Consider the following 17,066-nt stretch of genomic DNA (forward strand, 5'->3'; position numbering starts at 1 on the left):
AACTAAAAGAAGATAATAAAATAAGTTCGAACTATAAAAATTTGATTATATTGCTGATTATATTGCCTGATCAAAAAATCTTATTAGTCGATAGTCGATAAGTAACAATGTGGCAATTGAATGAATAATATCAGATTCGAAAGTGCAGTTAAAATTTCATAAGCAGCACTGGCATTAAGGATCTGTACAAAAGAAGAGAAGTAGCTGTAATCCTCTAGATCCTCGATAAATCGTCCGAACAAATCCTCCGTAATACCAGTTCTATGATAATACGGCACAATAATCGTAATTGTCGCGATAGTTCGTTCGATGATTATCAAACGGGTTTTCTATCAGGAAGCTGACCTGAAGATCAATGTCGCGCGACGGTGGACGTTGGTCGCGTCGGGAAGTGAATTTTTATTAGAAAGCGTGACCAATTCCCCGAGAACTATATCTGATATCACGTCGTCCACCTACGTGAAAACAACGCCGACTTTCTCTCGCCCTCCGTTTTTGCGCTATCTTTCATTTCGCTCTTTTCGTTCTTCCGAGCATGCGATTCAAGGTCCAACGTCAAATGGAGGACCCCGTCGAGCCGGATTACAGTGCGCAATCTCCATCCGATCGACGTATTAACGATGCCGCAAGATAAACAGTCAATCGGCCTGCTCTCGAAGACACAGGCACAGGCGGAGGCTTGCGGTTTAATTACGGCATCGTTTACGAGTTTAATGAACGAGGCGCATAATTCTTGCGCGGTGACTTGCGATCCCGGTAATTTGGCCTGCATGAGTATTCTCGATAGCTTATTGCTGGTTATCGCGAGATTATCCCAGTCTGAATCGCTGCTGAGCATCAATATATCTCTTCGAGCAGAACAAACCGAGCGATTATTCTATTCCGGTCGATACTTAAACGCGAGTAAACTCGCGTGTAATGTAACGGCCGCGCCGTTTTTTTTCTTTCTTGATCGATAAGTACGACGAGAGAGATAAGTACGTACCTTGAGTAAAGTACGTAGTGACATAAGAATCGAACTCGAGATAGGATTTTGCAAAAAGACGCCACCGGCCGTATGGAATTTCAACCGACGCGATAAGCGTACATAATTCGAATTTTTCGCACCGTCGGGAAAATTTCGCTCGAGCGGACACGCGCGATGTGTGATCGCGACTTTGTATTATCACGAAATTGCCACGTAACGCATCGATAAGTACGAAGTACATAGAATCTCATTGGCATTTAACAGAGGCGGAGCTGCCGCCGCCGTCAGGGTTTGCATTGAGTCACTTATCGGCGGCGGCGCCTAGCTACATCGCGATAAAAACATCGGGGAATGCGTTAAGCCTAGTTAGCCGGCGCCTTCTATCTCGCGAACTGTCATTAGTTTATTGCCGTTAACTTTCGCGATAATTACTACATGCGTCGAGCCCTTGGCGAGGAGAATGCCTATCATAAACATGAGCAAATCAAATTGCAGAAAGAAGGAGAAAGAGAAAAACAGAGACTAGCCTTTCGAAAGATAGGTTCGTGTTCTTAATTATTTATGCAGTTGCCATGGCGATATGTCGTAAACGTGATTGATTAAAAAAAAAAAAAAAAAAAAAAAAAAACAACTAAATCCGCGAGATTAATTTTACGAGAGTTTAACAAAAGTTCAATGTAATGTACGCGACATTTCGCGACGTGCGACGTGACGATGATATATTCTCTTTACGAGCCCCTTGACGTTACCATTCTTTCCGCCCACGCGACGAATCCGCCTTAACGAATCCGCGAATCTTTAATTTACACCGACAGACCGCGTTTCTAAGATAAATAACGTCACGCCGACGTGCACTCGTTAAAAAGTTCGTCTATTAATTTTGCGATATTTTTTTCGCGTGAGAAAATATTGTTGCGCGTGATTTTTAATTTCTTTACTGGCGCTTTAATTTCTTGGCTGGCGCAATTTGCGATCTCATTCTTAATTTCTAATGTTAAATCGGTTTTCTATTATTTTTTTCTTTGCAATAATTGTCTTTATCATGCTCATTACAACTGGTTAATGATTGTAAAATTTGATATCCGGAAATTTACATATCGTATGATCGCAAGAATTTTTTTTCTTTATCATACTCATTACAACTGGTAATTTTAAAATATAATATCCAGAAATGTATGCATCATAAGATCGCGAAAAAGTTGCCGAGATTTATCTGATTTATAAAAAAAAATAATCACTTTTATTTACGTCCCTATAATTTAATATAATTTACAAGACAGTTTAATATCTTTTTCATAAATCTTTATGTGTGCATCACTCTCTCCGAGAACAAAGAGCAAAAAAGCGTGTTTCTAATCATTTGTAAATTACACTGTAATATCCTTTTCTTGCACATGGCTCGAAAAAATTATTCCCGTTACTTCTTTTATTGCAGTCCTTCGAATCAACGAAAAATTATGGCTGTGAAATTTTACAATTCTGCCTTGGTTCTTTCCGTTTCTCATAAATATTTAATTACAAAAAATTCATCGTGATAGCAAAAAGCATGAGCACAAGCTACATTCATCGAAATACTTATATAAAGCATAAATTATCAATATATTTTTTAACATTCCGCTGATGTACCACTTTTAGAAAATAAATTTTCTAAAAGTAGTAAATATTATTTAATATATTCCGATGTAACTTTAATAAATTGCCCAGATCAATTTCAAATTGATATAGAAATACTTATCCGTTCGTATTCGATCTCAAAAGTCTTTAGACAAAAATCTGGTGAATGGAACTGGCTTATACAGCTAACTTATATATAATATACAACATATATGTATATACAGATATATATGATTAATTATGAAAACAAGACTCATTTGCACTGCAATTCATATGCCTGTGCCGATACGATAAAATATAGCGATATTCCGCACGGTTTTATTATATTTGCGGCTATCGTTGATTACGCATGGGAATACATTAAAATACATGAAATTATAAGTAAGATTTATGTAAAATTTGTTACGTAAGAAGATCGCGGAAGACAATTTGATGAATAATTATCTGATATTATCTGAATATAGGAGCAAATATGATATCTTTTATTATAAAGTAACTTTTTCTGAAGAACTGAAAAATTTGATACGATACTTGAAAGGGAAAAATATATATTCCGATGTAGCCATTAATCGAATTTGCTTGTGAACAAATTCGTCCCGACTTAGACAGCAGAGGTCAGATGACCAATGCATTTAATCGACCGCATAAGAAGTAGTAGGTGGCGGTTTGACAACTACCGGGTGTAAACGCCCACGAGGAGAATTGTAAAGCGAGACTAACGCGGTTGTTAATCATTAAGCGCCTATCACTCGTGACTTACATACTCGAGCGTGTCTCTTGAGAATTGAATTTCCCTCGTGGCTATCGCATAATTAATAAATACGCCTCGTCCGAGATCGTCGCGTAAAATCCACGCGACAATTCTACATAATTACAGTTTCATCGTGTTTACGAGAAGCAGCCGGGACCACCGCGAGAGCGAGTTTAAATTTAACTTTCGACCATTATACGTTATATTTAGGTGACATAACTGTTGTGTAATGACGACCGTTCGCTAATAAATAAAATAAATGATTTTAGATATCGGGCCGACGGTAAATATAATTGAATGGTAATGATAAAAATAAATCCCGCTTTTAAAAGTCGAAGTTCATTTTCACCGGATACTCGCAAATAGGCCGACTCGCCTTCAAAACCGGCTCTATGATATTATAAGCGCGACGGATCATCAGATATTCCGCGGCCGAGAGATTTGCGAAGAGGTTTTATTCAGAACGAAACGTGGCTCATTCATGATATTATTTGTGAATGACCCTCAAGGATCTTGCCCCGACTGAGGTATCACTGGGTGACGCGAGCCCGATGAGAAGACTGGTTTCCCCGGGACCAGTCGCCAATTAAAGTGACACCGACAAAGCCGATGCTCCGTATTTATTATGTATTTAAGCAATTGTGGATTTTTTTGACGAAAACCTGAAATTCGTGTTTCCGTGACGACGCAGCGATCTTGATGATCGCGAGCGATCGGTGTACATATTTCATCGTTACCCCCTGATTTAAGACCCTTCATCTCGGCATTAACTTCGAAGATGTTGAGATATTTCAGCGGCGAATAGCATTAAAATATATTAAGACAACTTATAAAAGCTATAAAAAGAAATAGCGCGAGTATTTATGACACGAGCATGAAATTTTATTTTATTTTTCTTTGTCATGCACGTCCGATGATTTCGATTAGAAAATTTTCTCCCTCACGTGTGAATCGGTCGCTCGCAATCCGTTCGGAAAATGCGCGACTGCGGATCTGAAACTTGGACCGCGGATGGATGCGCGTCGTGGAAAAGAGGCGTCCTACGTCCACTGTCGCACGGAGGACGAGTGCTCGCTGCCAGACACTAATGTCTTACTCCCACGAGAGTGACATGGTGAATAAGCAAATGGATTGCCTTCATTATCGCGATATATGAAGTGTCGCCCGCGGCGATTGAAATCTGGTTAGAGATCAACGAATAAAACCCAACGAGTGCAATGATGCAAACGCGATCTCCGGCAATAATGAGCCGGAACAATGAAGCGGATTACCGTAAATTGCAATCTGCCGTATTACGCAATCACAGGCCGCAATCGATCAATGGCGTTGTGGTATCGCGAGTCAACCCCTCGTGATTGGGATCCTGGTGTATTTTCAGCGACTCGGTCATCCCTGTAAAATTTGTATTTTTTTCAATTATACCGATGTGTCATGGCATTTAGATGGAACGATATTCAGCGGTTTACAGCGGTGAAAAAATCGCGTTAGAGCCGCGAGATAAGACTTACGTAGGACGACGGACGAGTTTATCGTCGTTCGGCCAATGAGCGCGCGGCAGAACCAGAAGCAGATTAAGTCGCCAGTCAGACGCATCTAAATTGCATGAATTTATTGCACTTTTATTGCGGGAGTTCGCGATGAGCGCACATCGCCGTGGATTTCCCGCGTCCGGCAGCCTCGGGCGCACCGAGCCACAAAGATCGGGAGGACGCGCGACGAAATAGGCACGGTTAATTGCAATTTCGTCGTAAAGATCTTTTTCTCACTTCGCCATCGCGCGGTAACTCTAGTCGCCACCTTCGATCAGCGAATAGCATCCGCGCGTTTTACGACGCTCTCGGCTGCCCTCTTAGATAAATCAATTTTAGGACCCAGGTTTCCCGATCCGTTACGCGGCGGCTGTGCCTGAAATACATTTTGGAGCATGTGCTCTTAAAGCCACTTTAAGGTAAATAAAGAGACGCGAGCATCACGATATACGGAATGTTTCAAAAGTGAAAATCGATTGCTTGAGATTGGAGGATCCAAAAGCAAGAAGAAAAATTAATATGAATATAGATTCGGAATTCGAGTTATCGTCACATTTATATTAAAATTTCAAATTGCCTTACTTTCGAATTTTTTTGTCAAAATTGAAAAAGATTTTTATGAGTTTTATAATATAATTAAAGTTAAACAAAAGTGGCGTGTTGCTTTAACATTACATCATGTAGAGATACAGCTTAGCATTTCTTAGCAGAGATCTCCACAATTATATATGCTGAATAATGCTAAAACCTGTAACTTTTATTTGATTTTAATTATGTTATAAAGATCATTTCTTCTTCTAATATTGACAAAAAAATTCGAAAGCAAAGCAATTTGAAATTTCAACGTGAAAATGACGATAACTCGAAAACAATGTTTTTTCTATATTCATATCAATTTTTTTTCTGTTTTTTTGGGTCGCATTCATTTCCCAAGTGATTGACCCCGACTTATAGAACACCCTGTACAATTGCAGATCGTTTTGCGCAATATACATACTTTCCTAATGCGTTCTCACGCATTCCCGCTTTCTTGTCATTTACAATCAGCTTTATAACCCGGAAATATAAATCATGTTACATAATAAAAGTGTGTACCTAAAATGCTTATATAGTTTTAGAAATAAACCGCGAAATAAACAGATAGAAAATCGTATAATCACGTGGGTGAGAGATTTGCAATGTAAAACGAATTATGGACTTAATCTTTAGGTTGATAGCGTAATGCCAATCTTGAAGATCTCACGAGCACAAAGAGCTATATCAAACAATCAACTTCCATTGTTTTATCGCGATTACGATGATTCATTCATGCCTCCATAACACCGAGAGTGCGCATTATGTCTGGTATATTAACCACGGCACTTCGTCGCGACGAGAGGAACGGACTCTGCCTGTCTCTTTCTCTCTTTTCCCCCTTTCTTCCTTCATTTAGCGCCGGCTACGTAAATCTTGGAACCGCGCAAACCGCGAGCGAGAATGGTCATGCAGGCGACCGCAACGACATATTTACAATCGTGTAAACATTTTTTTTTCGACGTTTCGCGCGAACGACGCGAGCTTAATAGCGCGTGACGCGCGAGATCGGCTTTTCCCTCGCTTTTGGGAGGTCGATCATTTTCCGCGCGCCACCGCACAATCGTGCTCATGTTTTATTAATTCGATTCGGATAAGCGATTTGAGTGAATAAGTACCCTAATGTTAATGGTGTGATCGGAAATATTTCATCGAGCGCCGCCGAATGTCGCGACAGCTTTTTCACGATTGTTAAACAAATTGAATTCCGACCTCATACGATTTGACTGTACCGGTTTTTACGAATTTAATGGAAAAAGCCACGTCCTTAAAGACATGTATTTTTATTTATAATGAAAAAATGATAAATTATTCTAAATCGCAAAGTAATACAAAAAATTTTACCGCGGTTTAAACTTCGGTCAAAAATTATTTAAGTAAAAATGTTTTTTGATAAAAATGTAATTAAGAAATAATAACAAAAATTTCAATTTTTTTTTTAAGAATACAAACAAAAAACGAATGGTGGTACAAATAAAGTTGAATTTTTACAGAACAACTAATCTCAGCATTACAATTAAATTTTATATAAATAATCTTGAATACTTAAGTAAAAAAAATTGAGATTTTTGTTTATTTCTAGAGTATCTTCTATCTATTTATTTAAATAACTTTTGATCTAAGTTTTAAATCGCCGTTAAACTATTTAATAAATTCTTTTTAAGTACGATTTAAAATAATCTTTAATAAGAGTTTTTCATAATTTTTTCATTTTTCCAAATTAAATATAGAAATGAAAATAGATGTAATATATTCTTATATACAAACTTTTAATTTATTCCTTCAAAATTAAATTTAATTATTGTAGAACAAATATCATAATCGGAACATAATCGATAAGAATTTCAAAAACACTCTACGATTGTCTTCGTCTGCGCAAACCTTCATAACTCCATATTATTTTTTTCACCTTTCGCCTTTGTAATTTTTTTTTTTTTTTGGCAGACATGAGTACTGCCAAGTGGCCGAGTTTCACGTGCCGTTAACCTTGAATCTAGATTTAATGGCTACATTTATACCGCGATATACTTCAGAGCCAAAGAGGGCACACACGAGAGAAAGCGAATCCGTTAGGATGTAATCCCGCGAAGAACCTAAGAACTGTTAACTGTTTCAATTTACTTGAGCTCGTTAAAAAAGTTCAGATGGTAAAAGATTAACAACTCTGACGGTATTTTTGGAGAAAGATGCAGGTTTCCCCGTGGACTTCATTAAGAATCTTTCGTGCCTCGTAACTTTTATCCGATCCGAAGGAAGAGAGAGAGAGAGAGAGAGAGAGAGAGAGAGAGAGAGAGAGAGAGAGAGAGAGGAAGGGGGGAGGGGGGGGAAGAAAAAGAGGGCAACGTTACGCGGATATACTTAGCTTCACGTTACATACACATACATATACCTGGCAATCGCGTTACCGCCGAAATCACGCACCGGAAGAGCATAATAGTAAAAGTTACCAGACGCGCCATAAACATTAGAACTCGCAGATTGTTTGGAATACCGGGGAGGCTGTCGTAAAAATCGCGCTAATATCAGCACGTAAACGTCACGGCTCCTTGCGTCATCTCGGAGTGGACACTACTGCTTTCGCTCAGAGGCTGTTTATAATAAAGTGGCAATCTAAAATAGCCGGCACGCTAATGATATTTTTGTAATCCTGTACATCGCCATCAAATACGGCCGCGATTTTATAGAATATTATGTAATGTTTAAACTGACGTTAAGCTCGTTTATGTTCCTTAATGCCGCGAGCGTGGAGGGCTCCCAAAGGAGCCCCAGGGAGAGATCTCATTTGCATCACTATAGTCGCATCGATGTCAACGTCTCGGTAAACTTCAAAGGCAAACAGAGGCCGTTTCGGCCGTATCTGGAGGCGTTCGTTTTATTTTCCTTATCTCTTTTCCTTTTTTTTTTTTTTCTTTCGTTACGTTGTATGGCTCTCGCATTGAGATTTTACCTTCCCCGGTGAGTTCTCACGGCGCTGTTATCGATGTACGAGACGGCGTTGTGCGGCCGTTTATAATGAAACGTTTCGATTTGAATGATAATCGACATTGACTGAGTCATAACGGCTATTTGAAATTGTAATTTTACTAATAAGACGATTGTTTCGCGTTATTATCGACCGCTTGGTTTTTTGCAAATTGTTGACGTTTCCTCGTCACGCCGCGGCGGCTGGCATCGTAATCTACTTTGCACGCCGCGATACGTATCGGAATGTAAGAAAGGGAACGTGACTAATGTTTATGCAAATTTCACCCGGCATTCTATAGGCGAAACGGCAAACTAGCTCTTCCCATTATCGTAGCCCGAATATCGCAAAAAAAACACAATCGAGCGGTGATCTCGGTGTTAGGCGAAGTGACAGGCCGTCGTGGCGAACTCGAAGGAAGACAAATCGCGCGCGAAGAGATGAGAGAAAGAGATGAGCAGGGATGGGAAAAGGATATGAAGCGGAATGATGAATCTTTGCGAGCCACGAGTCAGCGTTCTACATGTTTATCTTGCGAGGGTGATTCACGTGTGAGACAAATTGACAAACCGATAAATTATGATTTATAATATAGTCATCCATCGAAAAGCTAGATCCTGTTAGCAGTTAGTTTCTGTCATTGCTATCGCCTCTTATTACTTCTGTGTTGTTTGACATCGAGAGATATGTTTATACAAGGTTTAACATTCTCACGTATTTATCCGCGTGTTTCTACTAATTTTTCGGAGGTTTTAATATCACACGAATATCTATAAGGAAGATGAGGCTTTTGGTATTTTAATGAGAGTAGGAAACCATTTACCTCCGATATTTAAGATTTACAAGCCGGTTCAAGCACTCTTAACCCGACTATGTAAATTCGACTGTAATCGAGTTACTTAAGGTGTACACTTGTGCAATAAATAACGTAAATATTCTTCGCGAACAACTTTTTGCGAGAAGTCGTAAAAGCGAGCAAGGTGCAAGGCGCAGCCTTTTAATTGGTCGCTTTTACGAGCAAAATAATAATCCGCCGCGAATAATTAATTCATTCAGAGCTTGGTGACCCGGAGAGTGTAAATCAACACTTTAATTAGCTGTAGGAAAAAAGTGATGCGAACACACGAACATTAATATTTCCCATTTCGATTTTGCGTGTTTCTTTCTCCGAAAGAAACGTTATTTGAATTAAAGCCGCGTCGACGCCGACTCGTGTGATCCGGCTCGTTAGCCCAAGCGAATCGTAATGTCTTCCGAAACGCAACGCGGCCACACGCAGTGGCATAATTGGATGATTTCGCATATTGTTTGCCTGAACATCGACCGAATATTATAATAGGAACGCGCTCATGCATAATTAACGAACAACGCCTCGGCATGCAAACTTATCGCACGGCTCGATTCGCGGCGGATCCCGGATCCCCATTCGGGAGAGGATTTTTAATTTAGGATGCAAATTGCGACCGACCGGACCGACCGCAATCACTGCCACAGAAACGACTTGCGGGAGAGGCAATTAAATTACAATTTCATGGCCTAACGCCCCGTAAAGCGACACGCGGCACAATTCTCGAAGAACTCTGTTTTATCACTTTTCGCCGCGCGCGGTCCGCTTTGGACTCGTCGTAGCGGATTGCATCACCGCGATGTGCCCTTAATCCCATTACGAATAAGTAATGGGGTCTCGTATGCGCTGTCGGACGAGCGTAAAAATGTTGTGTCAGATCTCATCTCGCCGCTTGTCGTTTGATAATTTACCATACATCGTGCGCGAGCCTGAGGTCGCGCTCCTTTTACGGCTAATTCGACCCGCGCCTAATCGCGGCTTCCGAGAGAGTGTCTCGAGACTCGATCTCCTTGTCTATCTCTCTCTCTCTCTCTCTCTCTCTCTCTCTCTCTCTCTCTCTCTCTCTCTCCCTCTCTCCTTCTCTTTAAGGAGCGAGCGAGATCAGACGGCAAGATCGGATGGTCGCTGAATTTTTACAAAAGTAACAAGAGGGCGTCGACGACGATTTCGTGCACCGATAGCAATCAGAAATCGATACCAGAACGACGATTGTACTTGTATATATCATGTGACCCCGTAATTACAGCGGCGCCGTTGAATGGGTTTTATGAATGAGATTAAAACGCGCACGTGTTGTCGGCGACACGTTGTCCTCCCGTGTATCACTATACGCGCAAGGTGTAATTACTGTACAATATAAGTGTAATCGTCGATCATTAAAGATTACCAGATTGGAGTTCATTTTTCTCACCTCTGTTAAGCTGGAATCTCCATCATCGCAAATCGAATTCGCACTCATCAAAAAATTTAGTGCTATTTATGTTGCTCCGTCGTCGTTTAGCAAAAGAAATCATGTTCAAAGTTGTGGAGGGGCAATTCACCATTATGCTGAACTCCCCCATAACGAAAAAAAAAATATATATAGGCATATCGTGTCAAAAAAACAAATACAGAATTTATTGCTAATTTATTGCTCTGTCAAAGCATCAAAAATTCTATATTTTTATGAAATAATATTACCGCAATCAAATTTACAAGTAAAAATACAAAAGAATTGAAAATAGAGCAACCAATTAGCAAAAAAATAGCACTGCAAAAATATGTATTTGTTTTTTAAATTTTTGCTTTTTTCTCTGACTGTGCTAACTTTCTCAACTTAGCACAATTATCATTTTTAATGACTCAACTGGAATACAAAGTTCGGACTACAACAAATTAGCGTATAAACAGCACTAAATTTCTTAATGGGTGCGAAGTCGATTTGACGATGGTTCCAGCTTAATAAAGATATTCCTCTCGCAAAACACGAATGTTCGCATTTTTCTCACCTCAACAGTCTCGCGATAAACGTTTCGATAACACGTTTTCAGCTGGTCTCGGTGTATCATTTCGCTTACGTTTTCTCACGCAATCATTACGTAATCTTCATCATCGTCGTGTCACCACGTTGGCCATTGTGAAATTAGATATTAAACGAAGGAAGGGAGAAAGGGAGAATAAGAAAAAGATGAATAGATCCAAAGTCTCAGTATATTATCCCCGGCTAAAGATTGAACCACTTTCTGAGTTTTTACTGCATGCGAACTCGCCCGAGGCTGCCGATCGTGATCGGCTCGAAAGATCGCGCGGCCGAGTAAGTAACTTACGAGCCGAGGGTGATTCATGCCGGGAGACATTCTTCATTGAGCAGGCTCATGCCAAGGGATACACGACTCCTCACGGCGGCAGCGACGGCGGTCGTGGTCAACGACGTCGTGAGTAACAGCCGTTAGGTGTTTCGCGAGATGATTAAACCGGCACCATCGGCCGCCCTCTCATTATCCCTACCTGCCCGTTTCCTCGGGAGACGCGTCTCTCACCTCCGCCTCTTCTCCTTCTCGCCGTCCGCCTCCTCCTCCTCCTCCCCTTCGTGCATAAATGCATAAAGCAGGGTGAAAACACGAGGATGCCGTAACGGCGTAATGTCATTACGCGGTAAAGAGACTGCGAATTTGCGAGGGACGACGTCGCCGGCATACCAACCAGTCACCGGAATGCAAAAGGCTCCCGCCTTTACGGGTTTACCGTAATGATCGTAATTTTTTTTCACGATGACGGTGATGGTGCATTGAGAGAAAAACGTACGTAAGATTTCGCGTTTATAAATGGCATTTTATTTATCGTTGTAAACCTAAATGTCGCGGCGATTTATCAATTAGTAAAAGCTCACGTGTCTGATTGTAACGCATTTTTGTCAGTTACAATTTATGCATTACGGTTATGGTTACGTGGAAGACACATAAATGTGATCCATTCTATCATAGGGATACAATAATATGACTTAAAAATATGGCTGATAATTTATGACATCTCACGCGGATGAAATATGACGAGTCCAAGGCAAAACGGCGAAGGGACTTAATATCAGTTGCGTGAGTTATAACTGAGCTTGGCGTTTCATTTCGCAAAATACTTGTAATAGGAGGTACCGAGTCAATGAATATTATGAAGTAATTAAATCGATCTACACACGCCATCATACGCCGCTTGTAATCTAAATGGTCACATAAAATTTTAGTAATAAATTCCTTCAGTCTGTATGTCGCGCCGCTCACGGTAAAGAGTAAATTGAATCTTGGCTATAAATAACTCGAAGTATTTCGCCTTTAATAGAAGCAACTAATTAACGTTTCTTCCATTAGAATCAATTAAAATCTTCTGCCTTTACATCTTTATTCGAGAAGTATCATTTCGCACATGTAACTGTCACCGTGATTGCATTGCCTCAACGTTATCAAATTGTTATCACACAAGAAACTTCATTTTTCATCTAAGTAATATTATTTATAAAAAAAAAATAATTAAAATTTACTTTAATCGCGTATGAATATGCCATGTATTGTCTTTTTTCTTCAAAGGATCATAAATAATATTAATTCTTATTACGCGAGCAGACATCATAGAAATAGCTGGGAATTCTTTTGAGACGCTCGTGCGAAAGTGCGCCTAAGATCGGCACGAGCTAAAGGATTAAGACGGAGGGGTGACCCTTTCTTTGATGTACGATCTGCGCTTTTATGCACTCTCGAGCGTGTCATTCTGACGGTCGCATTAGCACCGAAGTCAGAGATGCCATCGCTACCGACATTGGCCGGCCACCGTGATTCATCGCGACAAAGTTAGTCAAAGCTCGCAGAGCGCGCAGAGCCAGGTTGACAAATCGGCGGTCGACCGACCTGACAGCTAACACTCATTGGCCCGTTTTACAGATGATAAATCGCGATGGTCATTGGGATCCCTCTACGAGCCCGCGTGCATTAGCAGCGGGCACTCGTGTTATTTCTGCGCCGTGTCTCCAATTGATTTCATGCCTTTTTATCACGGCGATTTGTTATTTCGGCCATGTAATGGAACGCCTCGTGAAAATAGCCTCGCCATGATTTCACTCGAGAGTTATTTACATTTTTATATCGGCACTTCTCCATTAGCGTTCGATAGCTCGTAGAAATAAAAGAGCCGCTTGCCAAAGCTACATCTAAGAGGCGAAAATAAATTTTAAGCGAATAAGGACCGAATAAAAATTTAAACGTAGGACCGATGCGACAGAAGAAAATTGCATCAAGTGTGGTGTGTGTGTGTGTGTGTGTGTGTGTGTGTGTGTGTGTGTGTGTGTGTAAATAATCATTTAACGAGGAACGATAATGCGCACCATTCGTCGCTTTTCCTACAATCACTGTAATGCCTATATTCTGACGTTGCTTTAGCCATTCAAAGGAGACCTTTGATCGACAAGCGCGACTTAAAAAAAAATCACGGGGTCATACGCGACACAAGACGATAGAAGGAACTTTAATTCTACGTGCCTCGCGCGATTTCATAAAGATTGGTATCTTGGCAATCTTATCACGCGAGCTATCGTTAAGCTTTTACCATATCATTAAGTACGTCGCGTCCATGGTGGCGCGATATGAGGAAAATCGCTTATGCTACGTGATATTAACTCGCCACCGTATTATTTATTATTATTCGCAATTATCGTAAGTGAAACGCCATACCCGTGAACCTGTTTCGTGGTATCATAAAATGAGAATTCTTTACCGCGTAATTGCGCATGAGGACGCGAGCGATATAATTAAAATAAATATTAATTATAGTCATTAAACATGCCTTCCTCGCGAAATATAGGTGGATGCTTCGTAATACAGTAACAAAATCGTTTACGAAGAAATACATCACACACGAAATCGTCGTACGCACTCAATTTGTCAGAGGAGCTACTCGAATACATGTCATCGCATAATTTTTACAATCGGCTCGCGTAAAGGACGTTACATAACGTCGTGAAATCGCGTTTGCGCTCCAAGTCTGCGATAATCTGACAAGTGATTAATTTCATCGCGTCTTTTTTTTTTTAGGGAGGGGGGGACCGTCAATCGCTTCTTGCTTTACATCGCAATAGATGTAACGCAACGTAGATTAAATCGGCGAGAAGGCAGAAATTCCAGTAAATATACCTCGGCAATCCAGTTTCATCGCGCGTTGAGGCTTAATCGAGGGATTAGAGCGGCTACAGTGATGATAAATGCCGAGAGTGGGTTTCAATGCAAAGGGGCCGCTCCTTCGAAATATTTCTCACTTCGTTTATTCTCATTCACCTTCTCGCCACCTCGGCTTAATGCATTAATGGTTTCTCTTATATCGCTTGAATTACGTTTGAAAATTCTAATCAATAACACGCGGCTGAAATACTTATTTTCGTATAAATTCGAAATATTATGAACGTACGTTCATAATATTTACGAGACGCTTTCCGAACGCATCTAATACTAAACGCAGATATATATATATTTAAGAACAGATTATACAGAACGATAAATTGGACAGACGGACAGATTAACGCAGCATTCTTCGGCAATAAACGCATTGTAGTCGGAATTCTATTTTATCTTCGATGAGAAAACAATTTGACAACAAGAGCTATCCTATTGTTCAACCTCGAGTCGCAAATAAGCAGCAACATTTATCCGGTGGTGCATAATCGGCCAGTTCCCTAGGTGCATGTCGCAGACAAGAAACAGCCTACGAATTGACTCGTAGATAAGTATCTAACTACGGCCTACCATCGCGGAGAAATGGTTGTGGGCGGGCATCCGAGAACCCGTATTGGCGACACACAAATCGCACCTTGTTGGTAGCAGTTGCAACTGTTGCCGCTAACGGGCAATAATTCTCCTCCCTATCAATAGTACGTAACTCTGTTAGCGCGGCTGGAAATCTCAAATATTCCGCGAGCCCCCCCCTGATATCACGCCACTTTTATCGGATCGCTCTCATATTCGAGGCCCGTTACGTAATCCGTCTCCGCCGATCTATCGATCTACGGCGTATTTTATCTTGCACAACAGCCCTCAACAGAAGCCGGTGTGTTTTTCGCATATACAAACGCGATTGGAATCTCGTCCCGGCGCAGGTTCCACTGTTGTAACGTATGATTGAGGGTATTTAGCAACGCTTGTACATTTGCATCCGTTTTACGAGCGTGTTACAATAGTATGTCACGTGCGGTACGAGTACGGGGACCATTACCATACCGTAAAGTCGTCTACGGTCGTGTAAGCCCGGGTTACAAACGGGTTGCTGCTTTATCAACAGCTCCGGCGCTCCGAGAGAGCGCATCGAATGGCAAATACATTAATACACCGGGGGAGGAGGAGGTGGGGGGGGGGGGGCGAGTCGTGAACCGGCTCTGATCGAATATGTCATATGCCGCACGGTGTATTTGCATCCGCACCGATATACGCTCGACGCTGATGATGCATTACCGGCGACTTGTCTCTCGAGATAAATCGATGCGCCAGCGGTAAATAATAAGTATTTGTTGTTAACAGTCTTGTTGTTGCCCGACACGACAGCGCGGACAATAAAATCCGGGGGCGGCCGGGGGCTCCGATCGACACGTTCAAAGGCGAGTTCTTTCTTTTTTTTTTTTTCTTTATTAATGCAAGTCCATTCGTTCAGGCAAGCGTGGAGAAATACAATAAGCAGATCCGTGACACAAATTTTACAATGCAAAAATCGGAACGGAATTGCCCATTAGACCTTTCGGAGATTAATAGATAATTAGACTGAGTCCGAAAATAGTCGTATAATAGTATATACTTTTAGAGCTTTGACCGCATTCTCCAATTAGCGAAAGTAGAAATAATTCGACCAGAGCCAATTTTATCGCTCGGATATATTTCCTATCGATAATATCTGTGTTATATATAAATATGCAAAATAATTTTAAACAAAAACGGTATAAAGAAACGTATAATATTTCAAAATATAATCTATTACCATGAAAAATATTAAATTTTCTTAAAATATTAATTATATGGCTTGCTCAATTTTATTTGACAACTCTTTATTAGGACATTTATCTCTCAGAAAAAGAAATAGATTTCTCTGATGGAACTTTGCATTATCAATGAGCGTAAAATGGCTTCGCTAAAGAAAATAGCAATCTCCCGCTGACTTTGGTGATGACTGAAGTGACAGTTTTACGAGACGCAATTCTATTATGATGTTTTACTTTACTTCATGTTTTATCCCAGCATATTACGGTTTCACATAGATCGATAGTCAGCCGCGAATAGACCGCTGGCGTTAACACAGACTTTTAGATTACCACAGCACAGACGTCTTAGATTATCATCCGACTCTCGACACCCCATAACATTTGCGGCAGTCGATGACAAGCTCCATCATTCGGGACGGATCATACGGTAAAAAAGCGAGAATAGCTCACGTCTGTTGAATGTCACGTGTACGCACCATTCCGGGTCGTGTGCGAGACGATAAAACGCGAGAGATGAGTTGCGGCGCTTAATCCCTATGGTCCGCCAAGGGTTAAGAAAGGAGGTTCCAGCGGAGCATGGACTCATCCGACGTGCAACGTGCGTTCTCATTGAACGCTTCATTTACGAGCGGTAGAAATAGAAATGCATCCGCGCGACGATCGTCCGTTCGTGGAAACAAATTCTCCGTGTATGGACTCCCCCCGTTAAATTGAGGCAAACAGCGGGCGGGCGGATGGGAATCGTCGGGTTTAACTCCCGCTAAGGCCTCCCGATTATTTACCGTTCACATGTTCCTCAATATTTGACCACCGCCGCCCCGCGACGTGCCGCAAGGAGAAGAGT

The 17,066-nt window shown here is 41.0% G+C and overlaps 1 protein-coding gene across 3 annotated transcripts in view; it reads right to left on the bottom strand.

Moving 5' to 3' along the window:
• The window catches only part of LOC105432546 (uncharacterized), a 70,013-nt gene that overhangs the window by 16,969 nt on the left and 35,978 nt on the right, over positions 1–17,066 (bottom strand). The window contains exon 1 of one of the 3 annotated variants that reach the window (XM_011647400.3): positions 4,604–4,768. The exons of the other annotated variants lie outside the window; for them this stretch is intronic. The gene's annotated coding sequence lies outside the window, so the exon portion shown is untranslated. Of the gene's footprint in view, positions 1–4,603; positions 4,769–17,066 lie in introns of those variants that run through there. 3 annotated transcript variants of the gene reach the window in all.

The sequence above is a fragment of the Pogonomyrmex barbatus genome, unplaced genomic scaffold, assembly GCF_055798465.1.
Source record: "Pogonomyrmex barbatus isolate J1 unplaced genomic scaffold, ASM5579846v1 scaffold10, whole genome shotgun sequence".
In the NCBI taxonomy this organism is placed as follows: domain Eukaryota; kingdom Metazoa; phylum Arthropoda; class Insecta; order Hymenoptera; family Formicidae; genus Pogonomyrmex; species Pogonomyrmex barbatus.